This window comes from Cyanistes caeruleus, chromosome 2 (assembly GCF_971803275.1).
Source record: "Cyanistes caeruleus chromosome 2, bCyaCae1.hap1.1, whole genome shotgun sequence".
Taxonomy (NCBI): domain Eukaryota; kingdom Metazoa; phylum Chordata; class Aves; order Passeriformes; family Paridae; genus Cyanistes; species Cyanistes caeruleus.
The window spans coordinates 90,444,484-90,460,731 of NC_141702.1; the positions used below are offsets into that span (position 1 = coordinate 90,444,484).

A 16,248-nucleotide genomic window follows, 5' to 3' on the forward strand; every position below is an offset into this window, starting at 1 on the left:
ATAAATAAGCTAAGATTTAAATAAATAAAAAGAGGGAAAACAACCCTTGCATAAGAAGAAAAGAAACATGTATATAGATAGCTGCTGGTCTGGCACTACAAGAGATGCAATGATTCTCCAACTTAATAAAGTTTATTTAAAAACCTGAGTAGTTGCCAAATTGCTTATTTTAATCCATTACGGTAGGACGTCAAAGACAAAAACAGAAACATGTTTCTGGCATTACAGTGAACATCTGCTCCCAAAACATGCAAAGACGGAATATATATATAAAAATATTAGATTCCAGATGTTAAAAATCAAAGCAATTGTTAGGATAAAACACCTCATTCAACTATCTTAGGAATTTCCAGTACCCACTGTCACAGTATCTGAATGCTGACAACAGTAATGACTTGACAGATGGTAGCGGGTATCAATAGAAATTCAGACAAGGCAAATTCAAACCTAGCAAGGGGAAATGCTTCTTCAAGCAAATTGTAGTTAAGCTGTGCAACTCTTTGCCACACCATGTTTTGGACATTAAAATGTGACACTAGCTTCAGCAGAGATTGGACTAAATCACCAAGAATTTTGTTTTCAGGGCTACTAATCACAGATAAATTGGAAAATCCCAAAACTAAAAATAACTAAAGACTGAGAGGATACATGGGGGAGGCAGCTCTACATGCTTACTCTATTTTCTTCCTCTGACATTGTTTGTTAGTTCCTGTGAGAGACAACATAGTACGCTAGATGGAACTTTGGTATGATGCAGTACAGTTGCTATTCAGCTCATACAGAAGAGCTCCCTGGCTCTTCAGAGCTAGAAACTGGGGTTGTTAAATTTTCTTACTCCTTCTCTTCTTTAAAGGAGTGTCTTGCAAAGTGTTAGAAACCAGTAAATGTTTGACTGCAAACTATTAACTCAACATACCTGTACTTCAGAGAAAGCGGTTGATTAGAATCACTGTGGGAATTCCAAGCACACAAAATTCTCAAAATCTTGTGCATGCAGGCTCAAACACAGAAATGAATACAGGGTTCAACCCTGAGACCTTGGAAAAGGCTACCACTTTTAAATCCAGAAGGATTTAGAAAGCACGGGCAAGAATGTGGGTTTGTAGTTTAGACGGAAAGACATTAGGCTAGGTAGTAGAAAGTTTTAAGGTTTTAAAGTTAAGATATAGAAGTAATTAAAAAAGTAAAAAGTTTAAAGTATAGCAAATAGTTTTGTGTGGCATTATATGATTGGTTAAGAAAGTCTGCATTGTGGCATGGATGTGTAAGACAAAATAATTAACTATTGGTGTGAAAGTAGAAACATTCTTTTGTGGCAGTAGTTTATTGGCTAATTAACCTTTAAAAGGCCTTGTAACCTGTCATGGTCTTGTGACCACTGACCATGAACATCTAGTGAACATGGTGAAGACGTTCTCACACCTTCATGAGACTGTAGAAGAAGAATAATAAATCATGCTTTAAGATGTCTCCCAGTGGTCCCATCTCTCTTAAAATCCCCATAAATCACCTCACATGTAAACACAGGATAAAACGTCACATACCATATGCTGTCAAAACAGCTGCAAAAATCAGTGAGTTTTCTTTTTTGCTATATGATTCATATACTTATATTTTTTGCAGTGCATCAGTGCATCAGCACAGCTCTGAAAAGTTTTCCAGAAAACTCTGACAGCACTAAACTTGAACATATCCATGTCAATAATGCATTCTTCTAATCCAATGCAATTATAGGTTATCTTAATATTGCATCACACAGATATTGATTCCACATATTACATTTATATTACATATTACATATGTACATATTACACAGCTACTGATTCCACAGTTTTGTTCTTTAAATTCTGAGCTAAAAGTCAATCTTATTTTCTAAATTTATGCGTATATATATATGTATGTATATATATGTGCGTGTGTGTATTATATATATACAAATAATTGCAACCTGTCCATATTTACAACATACGTTTCTTTCATTCACAGTGTATTACAGCTACCACCAAGTCAATTTAAGGACAGCCTGCTTGAGGTGCTAAGGAAGTCTGTAAGGAAAGACTAATAATAATACCAGTGAAACTGCTAGCAAAGCCTTCTAAGAGTAACATTAGGACAGGATAGAGAATTCCCTTTCTAAGTCGGAGAAGCAAACACTTTTATAAGAGACAAGGGACTAGGAGTTCAGGCAGGGCTGACAAAGCTCCTTTGGCTCAGAAGCAAGCTGTACACTACGATCCCACCTCCTGAAAAGAGTAGAGGGGAAGATGAAAATGAAAAGCCCCTACTCCATTGGCTTGTGGAAAAAGAATTAGACTTATGAACTACACAAAAGTTAAGGGTTTGTGCATACACATGTATTTATGAAAGAACGCATTCCGAAACTGAAGATGTATAAATACCATTCTAAGTATAATATTGTGAATATTATTCAATGTCAATTTTGAAGGTCTGTATGTGATAATATGGATTAAGACATAAAAATCCATGTCTGATGTGTCTTATTAACACTTATTTTAAGTAACTTCATTTGGAGTCAATGGTGACACAGGATGTTTTATCAATGAGCCTTGTGGACAACTTATCACTGTAGGAAATACTTGTTGGAGATACCCCTTGCACTTTAGCACTTCTAAGTGCAAAAAACCCAACCAAAACTCCATCAATTTAATTTTAGTTCATTATCCCGAAGAGTTTAACACTGAAAGGGTAACTATATGTAGATGGACCAATACCAAATAAATCAATAAATCAATACCTATTTACTAAATATTCAGGAAGTTTAAGACTTATAGTATTTTCAACCCAAGATGCACAATCCATTTAGGAATATAAAAAGCTCAAAAACTTTCATAAACCATTAGCCACCCATAAAATGCTGTTTAAGAAAACAACATCAAACTACACTGCATAATTATCCTTGGCAAAGTGATGTGTCCCTCAGATGCTAGAAATCAATATAATGAGCTGAAAATACACGTTGTGCCTTTCATCCTGAAATAACTGCAGCATGACGCTGCTCTTGGCCGCACCGGAGCTCCGGGCTAGCTCTACGGTGCCACTCCGGCACGGGCAGTCGCCAGGAGTGGGGAACTGCAGGGGAAAGGTGATCCCACTGCAGAACCTTCAGAGCACCGAATCCTGCCAGGCTCTGCCGAATCAGTCATTGTGGGTGGTGGCAAAAGGATGGAGGAGACTCACTCAGCTGTACTTCCCATGAACAGGTTTATTCAGGGGAGGGGATAAGCACAAGGCTCTGGGCTGGGACCAGGACCGAAATCAGGACCAAAGAGAGCCCAGAGCACCTCTGTGCACTGGGTTTTATCGCAGGGGTGGGCACAGTCCAGGGTCCAATTGGAGCTCATGGAGGGAGGGGTAAGGGGAGGAGGTTACAATATCAGGGACCAGTGAGGATACATAGAAGGCGGGAACATAACATAACAACCAATAACATGTCGAGGAAGGGATGATCTCCATGGAAGGAGCTGGAAGGAGAGGTGGGGTTGACAGTGATGGATGGGGAGATAGGGCAGGGTAAAGGTGATTGACGAGGAACATTCAGGAAAACTGGGAGGGGTTTGTATAACAGACAACTGGGGCTAAACCTTTACAATCAACAGGGGGAAAACAAGAACGTACCAACAAGTTTTTAACAAATTCTTAACAAAATTAAATAAATAAACTACAACAGCTGCAAGTACCAAAAAAGTTGGCAACACCCATTATGACAAGAGAAGAGCATATTTTCTAAACATCATACACCAAAGGGATCTTCAAAGATTCTCATTTGCAAATTGAAACTGTTCCCAACATTAGTGGAAGTGATTATTTGCTGGAAAAGGTTGATTGAGAATCAGCAGCTCTTTTCTGCATTTTCAGCAAAACCTACTTTGCAAGATGTCAGTTCCCGCAGACAAAGTCTGCATCTTTGATCTTCAGAGTCTCTGATTTCAGAGACTCTGAAGTCACAAATTCTTGTTAAATTCTGTATTTGAAACTACACAGGTTCACATGGACAGTGATGGTAGTCATGTGAGGACTTAAAACTATGCATAAATAAAAATCATACACTAAAAGTGTATTTTCAGTCATGCCCCTGTTAAGAATAATATGTTACAGTTGCTGTTTGTAAACTCCTTACTTACCTTGTACCCCTGTCCCAGGTTTACTTACCCTTGTACCCCTGTCGCAAATTGCTGTACCCCATATTTTTGTTCCTTGTTCAGCCAGGCCCTGCCCCCTCTCCCAAGTTGCTGTACCCTGTGTTTCTTGTTCTGTGTTCAGCCAGGCACTGCCCCCACTGCTCCTAGACTCCCACATGGCAACATTGTATCCCTTTCCCGAGTTGCTGTACCGTCCTGAGGAGGAAGATGACATACTGACTTTTATGCAAACAAAAGAGACCAGAGACTTATGGGATGCACCCAGACTGGAAAAAACCCCAAAACAACGAGCCACGCAAAAGGGAAGAATAAAACCAGCACCACCTAACAAGGAAGACCCAGAGGAGTCCCCTGACTTCTTTCCAGAGGCCGACATCACCTAGAGGAGACTCGACTGGGATGACAACCTAGACTACGAGCCCAAGAGAGCAATGCTTTCTGGGGACTCCTGTGAAGGAAGGAAGGCTCAACTCTGCCCTAGTGACAAAGCTGCACAGATCCTCTTCTTCTGCGGTGTCCAGTGGGAGCAGTGGTGGTGTGTGTGTGACCCCTTGGGCCCCCACCCCACAGCTGTCCTATTTAATAAAGGCCTTTTTAAAAGGAGCTGGTCTCCTGGCCTGTTTAGCTCACCCCCTTGGTGTTATCAGAATAATAATAAATAGAAATATTTATATAGAAATAAATACATATAAATAATATAATATATTTATATATATATTTATATTTATATATATTTATAAATATAATATAATATAATATAATATAATATAGAAATAATATAGAAATAAAATAAGTAGAAATAATAATAATAAATAGAAATAAATAAGAAATAATAATTTGTTTATTAATCAAATTTAATATAATATGATTGTTTAATACAATATGACTGTTAAAACTGTTTGTTTAACACAATGTAATAGCTGAAACTGCAGAAATGCCAAAGCACAATATCTGGCTGTACAAACAAGAATTAGAACATTTTCTTATTAGGAGAAGTCGCATAACTGGTATAGGACCAATGCCCGCGCACGGACCAAGGAAGACTACAAGCCTTCATCGCATGACCACCAGGAGGCAGAGGATGACCCCCTAGCAACAGGCAGCACAAGCTCAGATGCAACCCAGGAAGAAGCAATGAAGACACATACAGGAACTGTATATAAGGGGAAACTTTTTCAAGCTAAGGCGCGCGCACTATTGGTTAAGCAGAGGCTTCCCAGCCATCGCCCAGCGTTGTTCTTGCTTGCTCACTGCTTGCTGAATTAATAAAATTGATTTTCATGAATGATCATTTAAATTGGCTCCTTGATTTAGTCACGACAATTTATAACACTCAGAATTTTGCATATTTTTTTTTCTCTCTGAATGATGGATTTTGGCATGGTTAAGGAGGCATTTTGTTGAATAAATAGTCTCTTTGCTACTTCAAAAAAAAACCACATCAAAGACCCATAATCCCAGGAGAAGATTTGCAGAAAAGATCTTTCATGCACAACATTGTTTAGCACCCTGTTCAGAAGTTAATGGACAGCTTCCAGACGGATTAGCTAAAATGCTGTTGGAGTACAGAAATCTGTCTATAGCATATTTTACTGAAGTTATGATTGCCAGAGTTACTGGAGGGTCTTGTTCTTTTTATCAAAACAAATCTAGACATAAAAAGACCTACTACAGAGGAAAATAACTTTAAAATACAATGACTAAAATCTTCTCTAAATTTGTATATTTGTTTCATTCTATTACAGAATTCAGAGGGATTATTTTCTGTTGTAATGCATTTAGAAAAATGGTATAACCCAAGAATCTACCCCTGAAATACAGAATGTTAGCTTCTTCCCTTTATCTCTTCCTCCCCAGTTTTTCCTCATTGATTGTAAGACTGTAACCCTTCCCCCCTTCCCCTGACTTCAAAAAGGTGCCCGTTATAAATTTTCTTTCTCTTTCCCCATGTGATCCCCAGAATAAACCTGGAATACCATCTCAGGAAAGAAAAAGCCTCGCTTTAGTCCCTTTAGTTCTTGCTGTATCTTCCCTTCTTCCTGGGCTACAGCAGGGCAGACTGTGGCTACAGAGAGGCTGGGGGACATATTTATAAAAAATAGCAATTGGTGCCCCGGTGTGAGGAGTTTTAGAACTCCCCACAAGTGACTGGAACTCCACTTGTGGGGGTCAAAAAAGTCTTTCAAGGATAATCAGTTATCTTGGGAGACACACACTGTTTTGTGCGGCTGTGGACTCACAAGGAAGGACCCAATAGCCCTGTGAATCGCCAGAGGGTCGGATCCAGAACAGAGATCTTCCTTGCAAGAAAACGCCACAGAGACCAGTAAGTCAGAGTGATCAGCTGCAGCTGCAGCCACAGCCAAGCAGGCACAGAAACGTGTCGCCGTAGGCAACCGCAAGCCAGCTACCATGTAGGCTGCCGGGCCCTGTGTGCTTCCCTCTCTGCCGGGCTCCACTGCGGCAAAGCCCGTTCTTATCCCAGCACAGAGGCGCGGCGGATCCGGGCGCCGTTCCCCACAAGCCGTGGCGGGCTCGGGCAGTGGCAGAGCTGGTGCTGAGCGCTGCCCAAAGTGGCGAGCAGAGGGGGAAGAAGGGCCCCCCAGAACGGAGTGGCAAGTTCCGGACGCAGGGGCACAGTGGTGCACATGGAAGAGTGGGGTCCAAGCCCACACGGCTTGGCACTGTGGGTCTTAGCACTGAGATGTGGCACCGGAGGTGGCAGCGGCAGGCGCGAAGTCAGGGCGCCAGCAGCAGAGCAGTGGGACCGGTCTCGACCTGCGCCCGGCCCCGTGGGCGGCAGCAGCCAGCTGGTGCAGCAGCAGGCCACTGTGGAGCCTGGCGGCTGTGGGAGGGGGTGACCCCGGGGCATGCGAGCGGTAGCCTCGGTGCGGAGACAGCTGCGGCGCGCAGCACGTGACAGCAACATGGCACAGGCACACAGGAGCCGCATGACCCGGAGGCCATAGTGCAGGGGACGGGCAGCAGCGTTTTCCACCCCCACGTGTTTTTAGCGGTTCGGCAGGAGCAGATGCGGCTGGACTTAGCAGGTTTTGTCTTACCCCGGCGGGTGTGGGGAGGCCAAACTGAGAAAAGCCTGCCACTGCTGGCTTTGTTCCTTTTGCAGTATAAAGCAGAAAACCGAAAACGAATTGTGCTCACAGCCTCTTAACAACAAAAAATGGGATCAAAGCTATCTACACCCCAACAAAATTTGGAATCCAGATTGCAATAATTTTTAAGTACCACAGATGTTAAGATTTCTAGAAAGAAGTTGAAACATTTTATCTCATGGCTGTCCCATAACACTCCACAGCTTGACATGCTGGATGTAGGTTCTGTCCCTGCATGGGATAAGATCGGAAATTTCTTAACACTAAAAGTGGAGGAGGGAGACAAATTTGCTTCAAAGTATCTCCCAGTTTTTCTTATAATTCAAAAAGAATTGGTAAACAGAGAAAGAGAAATAAAAGAACAGGCACTGCAGTTTCCATTGGTTCTCCCTAACCCTTCCCCTGAACCCTCTGCTCCTGAGCTGAAAAACACACATAGAACAGATCCAGGAACTCAGGAAATGAACCTTGGCAATGCCATTCCTGGTTCCATGTGTCTCATTCAGTCCCCCATCTCTGAAAGTGCCGCACAAGCTATCCCAGACCTTTCCTTGTACCCTCCTATCCCAAATGTTAAAGGCAATGAACTCCCCTATCCCCACGTGGCTGGGATCCAGACTGGCACTGGCCATGTGCCAGACAGCCATGTGGAGAGACCTCCATCGTACTTCCCTTCCCCTTCCCATAACCCCTTCTTCCCACCTGTCTCCGCCCAAAACCTCTACTCCTCCCATACCCCCCCCTTCCCTCAGACATACACCCCCCGCTCCACCATACCCCTGCCCTGCATGACACCACACTGCAACCCCGCTTCCAGATGTTGTAACCCTGCCCCCCCATGCCCCTTCCTCCTGTCCCCATGGGGTGGGGGGGGGTGGGGGGGGAGGGATAGCTCTACCCCCTGCTCCCGTGGGGGGGCAGGGGGAGGGGTGTCCTGGCCCTGCCCCCCCGAAGTGGTGGGTGAGTCCTCGCCCAGCTCCTGTGGGGGTGGGGCTGGGCCCCTCGGCCTGGTGGGGGTAGGGGCAGGCACGGAAACTCAGGAGATACAGGCCCTGGGAAAGATAAGGATATGCTTACAGGTGCACCTGTGATATATAATGGCAAAAAAAGAATTAATAGACAGTACCAACCCTTCTCTTACCAAGATATCAGGGAAGTTTGTAAAATCCAAAGATAATTTGGTACGGATAGTGAAGTACTGAAAAGAATTATTAAAGCTACATTAATATCTCAGGAATTAGTTCCTGCTGATCTCAAAGACTTCTTGAGGTGTCTCCTAACCCCTACTGAGTTAGATTTTTGGGAAAGCTCATGGAAAAAGTCCTTAAAGGACTTTGTAGAGGAGCTTAAGCAAAGCTTTCAGGATGCAAAAGATGCAGAAAATAATGAAATTACTTTAGAGCATCTATGCGGGGAGGGAAGGAGGACTAAACCTGAAGACAAGGCGTAGGTTCTAACAAAATCTATTTTAGATAAGATCTGTGATGTAGCAGAAAAGACTTCTAACAAATTATCAACACTTGAAACCCAAGTCAGTTATGTTAATATTAAACAGTTTCCATCAGAAAGTTTTTTGCAGTTTGTCGACCGGCTTCGAGGACAAATACAAAAGCAAGTGGAAGGACAAGTGGCACAAGCAGAACTGATTAAAGAAATGGCTCAAAGAAATGCCAACAAGGCCTGCCAAAGAGTGATTCTAAATCTGCCCATCAATCTTCCACCCACAATAGCAGACATGATCGTAGCATGTGCCAAGAAAGCAGATCTGTATAGTGCACACGACAGGAAGCCAGGACCAATAAACCCAAGGACTGTGGCAGCTGCAACACAGGAATGAACAAGCCACAGATGTCATCAGAACAGCTGCAGCATATCATCTGCTTCCAGTGTAAGAAGCCAGGATATTTTGCAAGGAATTGTCCTCAAAACCAGCAACAAAATAAACACCAGAAAGAAGCTGTAGCCAATCAACAAAAATAGTAGAGAAGAACCACTATTCCGTTGAGCGCCAAGACACAATAGTGATGGACCAGAAACACGAAAGAGCCTCTATTTTAATTAAAAAGGTGGAAAAGGGGGAGCGGGGTGGAGGTCTGCAGAAACATAGTTGTGAGGAACGCATGCCTAGTAAGATCTGGCAGCTGCAAAAGCGATCTAGACTTGTAACTGCTTTTCATTTCAGATCTGACCATTGGACAGTCATCGGAGTGGACCTACAGGACAATTCACAAGACATGGGGCAGGACTGGATAGTAGGTATTTTGTTATTGGGGACACAGCACACACACCCCTGGAAATTGAAGTAGCTCCCATGACAATTAAGGGAGAACTAACACATCTCACACTTTTAACATGATGCCCGCAACCACCCAGGTTGATACCTGTACCAACAGAGGTCCCAGTACATGATAAAGTACCAGGAGTTTACTGGGCAGAAGTGGCTGGTGAGGACAAACCCATCATGGTATGCAACCTGACTCATGGATCAGAGCATCTCCATGTGGAAGAGTTGATTGACACTGGGGCAGATGTGACTATCATACCCAAAAGGGTGTGGCCTTCACATTGGGAATTGCAAACCATGGCAGGCAAAATACAGGGTGTTGGAGGGGTAAAATTGGCAAAAATCTCTAAAAGCATTGTTCAGATCGAGGGCCCGGATGGAAGATTGGCTAGTGTCTGTCCGTTTGTCACCAACTACAGGTGCCTCCTGTGGGGAAGAGCACCATGTCCCAATGGGGAGTTAAACTAACCATTCCTGAGACCCCCAAGGATTTTTAGAGGGGGCCACTGTAGAGCATTCTACCCAAAGATTAACGTGGCTGGATAATAATCCAGTCTGGGTAAATTAGTGGTCTCTCAGTAAACAGAAGCTCAGGGTGCTAGAAGAGCTGGTGGATAAACAACTAGCCAAACGCCACATAGTAGGAACAACCAGCCTTTGGAATTTCCCCTTTGTAATATAAAAGCCAGGGAAAGGTAAGTGGCACCTCCTTAAGGATTTGAGAGAAATAAACAAAAATATTGAAGATACGGGGTCTCTCCAACCAGGGATTCCCTCTCCTACAGTGCTTCCAAAAAACTGGCAATTAGCAGTTCTGGACATTAAAGATGGTTTCTTTCAAATTCCCCTACACCCAGCAGATGCACCACGGTTTTCTTTTTCAATCCCCACAGTTAACTGGGAAGCCCCAAAGAAATGATACCACTGGAGGGTATTTCCCCAGGGGATGAAGGCCAGTCCCTTTATCCGCCAGTGGTATGTGGTGTCACTGTTATCCCCTGTTCGTGCTGAAAAGAGATGTCATCATCTTGCACTACATGGATGACATGCTTGTGTGCTGTCCCAGTGACACCATGCTGCAAGACACACTTGATCTAGTGGTTAAAGTTTTAACCTCTACTAGATTCCAAATGCAGGAAGACAAAGTTCAAAGGATGCCACCTTGGAAATACCTGGGCCGGGAGATCACTGCACAGACCGTTGCCCCGCAGAAATTAGAAACCACTAGTAATCCCAAAACCCTAGCGGATCTCCATTCTTTGTGCAGGTCCTTGAACTGGGTCAGACCCTGGCTAGGTCTACTAATGACGACCTGAGTCCCCTGCTCAATTTATTGAAAGGGGAGAGAGAGTTGCTTTCTCTTAGGGAACTGACTCCAGAAGCAAAAACCACTATTAAAAAAGCACAAAGGGCCTTAACAGAAAGACAGACACATCACTTTAAACCTAAGCTGTCTTTCAAATTTATTGTTGTCGTGGTTTTAAAGCAGTAACTAAAAAAATTACTAGAAAACTTACTTATTTCTTGCTGTGAGATATGGATTAGAACAAGAGCAAAACAGGCTTAAAACTTAAAAGGAATAAAGAAAGTTTATTAACAAAACTACAAGAATAAGAACACCAGAATAAACCTCCAGAAAACCCTTTAATCTCCCACTACTCACTATTCCCTTGTTCACATGACAACATAGAGATGAAAAACTTTGGAACTTCGGTGTTTGAAACAGTCCCAATTCCTGCTAGAGTCTTTTCAACAGCCTTTGTAGAGAAACAGAAGTCTTCTTCTGCTAATCTATGGAGTTTCTCACAAGAAAACTATTTCTGTTATAGCTTTCTATTTTTCTGATGCCAGCTGCCCGGAAATCTGTCATCAGAGTTCACTCCTCCCATTTCACATCACTCTGAGGTATGTATGGGTCAATGAGTCTAGGGATGTCATTTTTTTAAGGATGAGTTATTCAAAGGCAAAAGTTCTCTTCATTTGTCTCTGTGAGCTTCTCTGGAAAACAGTTTTCTCATTGCCCTCAAGGCCTCAAATCTTTGCTTCACTCAGTTCCAGCACCTCACTGTATCACAATTACTCTACCTTTTGCTCAAAATCCACACTTTGAACACTCCATTCCTCCCAATATACTCTGTCATGGATTAAAGGAGTTTTTTTCAGAACACTATTGTCCATCTCCATAGCTTTAACAGAAAAATATTTCAGCTTATAAAGCATCTCCTTATTCTCTCTTCCCCATCTAAAACTTTACTCTTTTCTTCACTGTCTTCTTCATGTTGATTGTCTCTCTCTCTCTGTCTCTCTGGGAAAAAGGAGTAATCTGTACATTTTATCCAGGTAGTAAAAGAATTAAAGTCTTGGAAAAGCTGCAGATGTTCATGGTGTTAGGTTTCAGTCCAGCAGCAGAAACTACAAACTAAGCCAGGCCCGCCGGCTCCGTTTCTCTTCCCCGCCCCCCCGCCCCCCCACCCTCTGCGGCATTGTCTGGCCTGGAGGCGGGGGAGGAGGCCGAGACAGAGCCTCGTTACCTTTTCAGAAGCCAGAAACCAAAGACAGCAAGAGAACTCTGGCTTTACATCTTAAGGTGGCGTTCACAAGTTGATCTCACTTTTCAATGGTCAAAACTGCTGTCAATTCTTAGAAATGACCGATAATTGGTCAGGAGAAAAGACTCCCATCAGCCACCAGCAGCTTCAACTTCCTTAGCTCCCAAAGCTATCTTAAAGATAAAGTCACCCCATGACAACTGTCCTGGGGAAATTACCACACTTACATGGGTTAATATTCCAATGGGCGAAGGGGCAGAGAGATGCACTCTTAATCATAGAGTGGGTCTTCCTCTCCCATCAATGACCCAAAACTATTACCAAGCCACAAGAGCTGATGGATCAGGTGATCAAAAAGGCCAGGGTGAGACTACAGGAACTGGCTGGCTGTGACTTTATGTGCCATTCACCTTCCGGACGGACTTTCTGGGGAGGTAAAACACTCTCCTGAGAAACTGACCAAAGAGATGTCTGAGCACCTGCTGCAGAGAAATGCTAACCTCCAGTTAACTCTGGACAGTTACAATGGGGAAATATCAGTCCACGCACCATCACACAAATTGTTTCATGAGGAATTCCACCTCATTCCTTGTGAGAAAAGGAGTCATAGGCCACTCAAAGATCCCATAAGTCGGTGATGACTTGGAGAAATCCTCAGACTCAGCATTGGAAAGCTGATGTTGAGTTTGTGGAGGGGTCACCCCAGGCAGCTGAACTGGCTGTGGCCATGAGAGCCTTTGAGAAATTTTCAGAACTGATCAATTTGGTTACCGACTCAGCCTACATTGCAGGGGTGGTGTCCAGAGCACAGCAGGCAGTTCTCAAGGACATTGAGAACGAACATCTCTTTAGGTTGCTCTCAAAACTAATTTATTTGGTTTCAACTCGAGAGCATCCTTTCTATTTGAGGCACGTAAGGTCACATACTGATTTACCTGGAAAAATTGCCGAGGGGAACTGTAAAGCTGACTCCTTTGCCACCCCAGCCGAAAAGGTATGTCTTCCAGATGTATTCCAACAAGCTAAGCTGAGCCACCAGCAATACCATCAAAATGTTCCAGTACTGATCCATCAGTTCCAGCTGACATAGGGTCAGGCTAAAGCCATTGTGGCCACCTGTCCCAGTTGCCAGCTCCAGGCTGTGCTATCGCTAGGCATCAGGGTTAATCCCCGAGGCCTTGGAAGCTGTGAGGTTTGGCAAACAGACATCACACGCATTCCCATTTTTGGTCGCCTTAAGTATGTACACATGACTATTGATGCATACTCAGGAGCAGCGTACACCTCTGCTCATGCAGGAGAAAAATCTGTACGTGTCAAGCATCACTTAGTACAAGCCTTTTCAGTGCTGGGGATCCCTAGGGAAATTAAAACAGATAACGGCCCAGAGTATAAATCCAAGGAGTTCCTAGAATTCGTCCAGCAGTGGGGAGTGAACCACAAAACTGGCATCCCCCACTGTCCCACAGGTCAAGCTGTGATTGAGCACACCCACCAGACACTCAAACAAGTCCTAGCCAGGCAGGGAAGTGGGACAGTGTGGATGTCTCCACAACAAAAGCTTTGCAAAGCCATGTTTACCCTCAATTTCCTGAACTGTTCATTTGAAAACATGAGTCCTCCAGTGGCTCGGCACTTTAACAGGGGTGATCATTTTAAGTTGTCACAGAATCTGTCGGTCTTAATCAGGGACCATGAAACCTGGCAAGCCAAGGGCCCCTATGAACTTGTCACCTGGGGGCATGGCTATGCGTTGTATCCACCCCTACAGGACCCTGATGGATACCTCAGAAATGGGTAAAGGCTTTTATTCCCAAAAACCCAGTCCGAGCAGAAAAAGAGGAGAGACAAGTGGCAGTTGCTTCAAAAACAAGATACCATGGGAAAAAGCAAGAAAAAAACCTTCCTAACCTCTGGTTACTCTCTGACCTGCACACCTTGACTGTGAATATGCTTTAAAAAATGTTTGTTTCTTTTCTTTTAGGAAAAAACCTACCTCACACTCAAACCCATGATGAACCTTACCTCAGCTGTCATCCTGCTTGCACTGAGCAGTCTGGCAGCTGCCTGGATCATCCCTCAGCCACGACAGAACAACTGGGTGACCCTGAAACAAACACTCCAGCAAGACAATATCTGCCTGTCCACTGCAGCAGCAAAAGACCCCATGTCCACCTGTCTGGTAGGGATCCCACTGTAGAAAAACATTTTAACAAAGTAAAAGCATGATATTTTAGTAAAAGCCTGTCTGAACAAGCCAGCCTTTAATCCAGATGACAATATTAAAGGTAATGTCCTTGAAACTCTCCTGAAGCAGCGAGAATAAAGAAAAGCAATAGCCTTGTATACTGGGGAAAGAATGTAAAACAATATGTATTAACCAATAGTAGCTTGTTAAGCCCCACAACCTTGTCGGACCCTATAAAAGTGTGCTAAAGATAGAAATAAACGACGTTTGCCATACTTCTGTGAAGACTCAGCTGAATAGTCTGAGCAGTTTTTCAATATCTGGTGCTCCGACCAGGAACCCTTTGCGGGCAGAGGGGATTTGGCAGACCTGCATGTGGGAAGACATAGAAGTGGGCCAGGGCTGACAGAGTGGATCTGCGTGCAGAAAGACGCAGGAGCGGATCGTTACCAGGTAGGCACACTCACCACGAGCCTAGCTGGGGAAAGCCGAGGGCAGAGGAGCTGGGGTGAAGACCAAAGGCGAGTGCACATCTGCACCCAGGAGGAGGGGTCGCTCCCCTCCCCCCACCCAGGGTCGCTAGCATAGATGGGTTTGCAGCAGCACAAACTGCTTCTAAACATTATTATTAAACAAAGTGAAGCAGTCAAGGATATGGCCCTTGGAAAGCTCGTTTTGTGGGCTAGAGGTAATAGGTGCGGGCACCTCCAGGTCCCGCTGCTGCCTTTTGCAGCAGAAGAATGGAAAGACATAGGAAATTTGTTGTGGAAGAAAATGATTACAGGGAAAAGCAAGGACACTCTGTCTCTCAGTCCAACTTGGCAGATTGTAATTAATACCTTAAAAAACAGGAAAGTGAGGTATGCTCAGACTGTGAGCGCTATAATTCTACCTGTGTCAAAGCAGCCGTCTTTACCTCCCACTGCTGGGCAAGCATTCCTGTCTATGCCGCCCTTGGAGAGAGGGGGGAAGAGCCAGAGAGAAGAAAATAAGGAGATGTTCAAAGTTTTCAAATTGATTGTGGACATACAGGGACAAGATATTAACTCTACCTTAGAAGAGAAGCCAAATTTAGATCGATTTCCACCCGACCCAGGGGGGCATGGGGGAAACACTGGAGGGTGTGCAGAGAACAAAAGCAACCCCAGGGCAGAGGCACTGCAGAAGAAGTTCCAAAGCCACATGGGACAAATATCAGCAATTACAGAAACAGTTGAGCAGAAACAGGTGGCTCAAACAGCTTCAAAGGGAGACAAAATAGCCAAAAAATTGCTAGCTATATGATATCTAGTTCAAAATTCATCACTGTAATTAAAAGTTAATAAGTTGCAATGATCACCATTGTTACCACCTGGCCTTGAGAGATTTTTCATGTAACATCGCCTCTTTTTGTAAAATCATGCCCTTTTCCCTCTATCTGTAACCAACAAGAGAAATATCGAGAGAAAGAACTACATTTGTTAAAGCTAACTTTGTGAGGTTTTTTTTTTCTCTCTCCATTTTTCCTCTCTGCAAGAGTATGTGGGGGATGACAAAGATTTCACTCAAACCTTCTAGAGATAACAGCAGCAGACCAGCAGCAGAGCGGGTAGTTCAACCCCCCGGCTCCTTCTTTAAGAAAAGGCACCGGGATAGTACCCAGTTTGTTAAAAAGTCATGATTTATTGATTTTTTAAAATGTTTTTATATACCCTTTTAGAGTTAATTTTGTGTTTTAAGTAATTATGAGTTTATGCAGTTGCAGTTCTTTAGAGTTTTACTGGAGAAATTATTATGATTCTTTGAAAGTTCAAAAAGCCCCCTTTTAAAAAAGTTTTTAAGGTGAATATTAACAGAAGTAAAAGTTACCTTGCAATAATTAGTTTTAAAACCTAATGTTAAAATACTGAATGATTTACAGCTACTAATAAAACAACTTTAAATTAATGTTATCTACAAAAGATATTTATGGTTT

General features: G+C 43.5%; 1 protein-coding gene across 11 annotated transcripts in view; it reads right to left on the reverse strand.

Annotated features, from left to right (window-relative positions):
* Positions 1-16,248, reverse strand: part of KIF6 (kinesin family member 6) — a 220,091-nt gene that overhangs the window by 185,783 nt on the left and 18,060 nt on the right. The gene's annotated exons all lie outside the window — the stretch shown is intronic.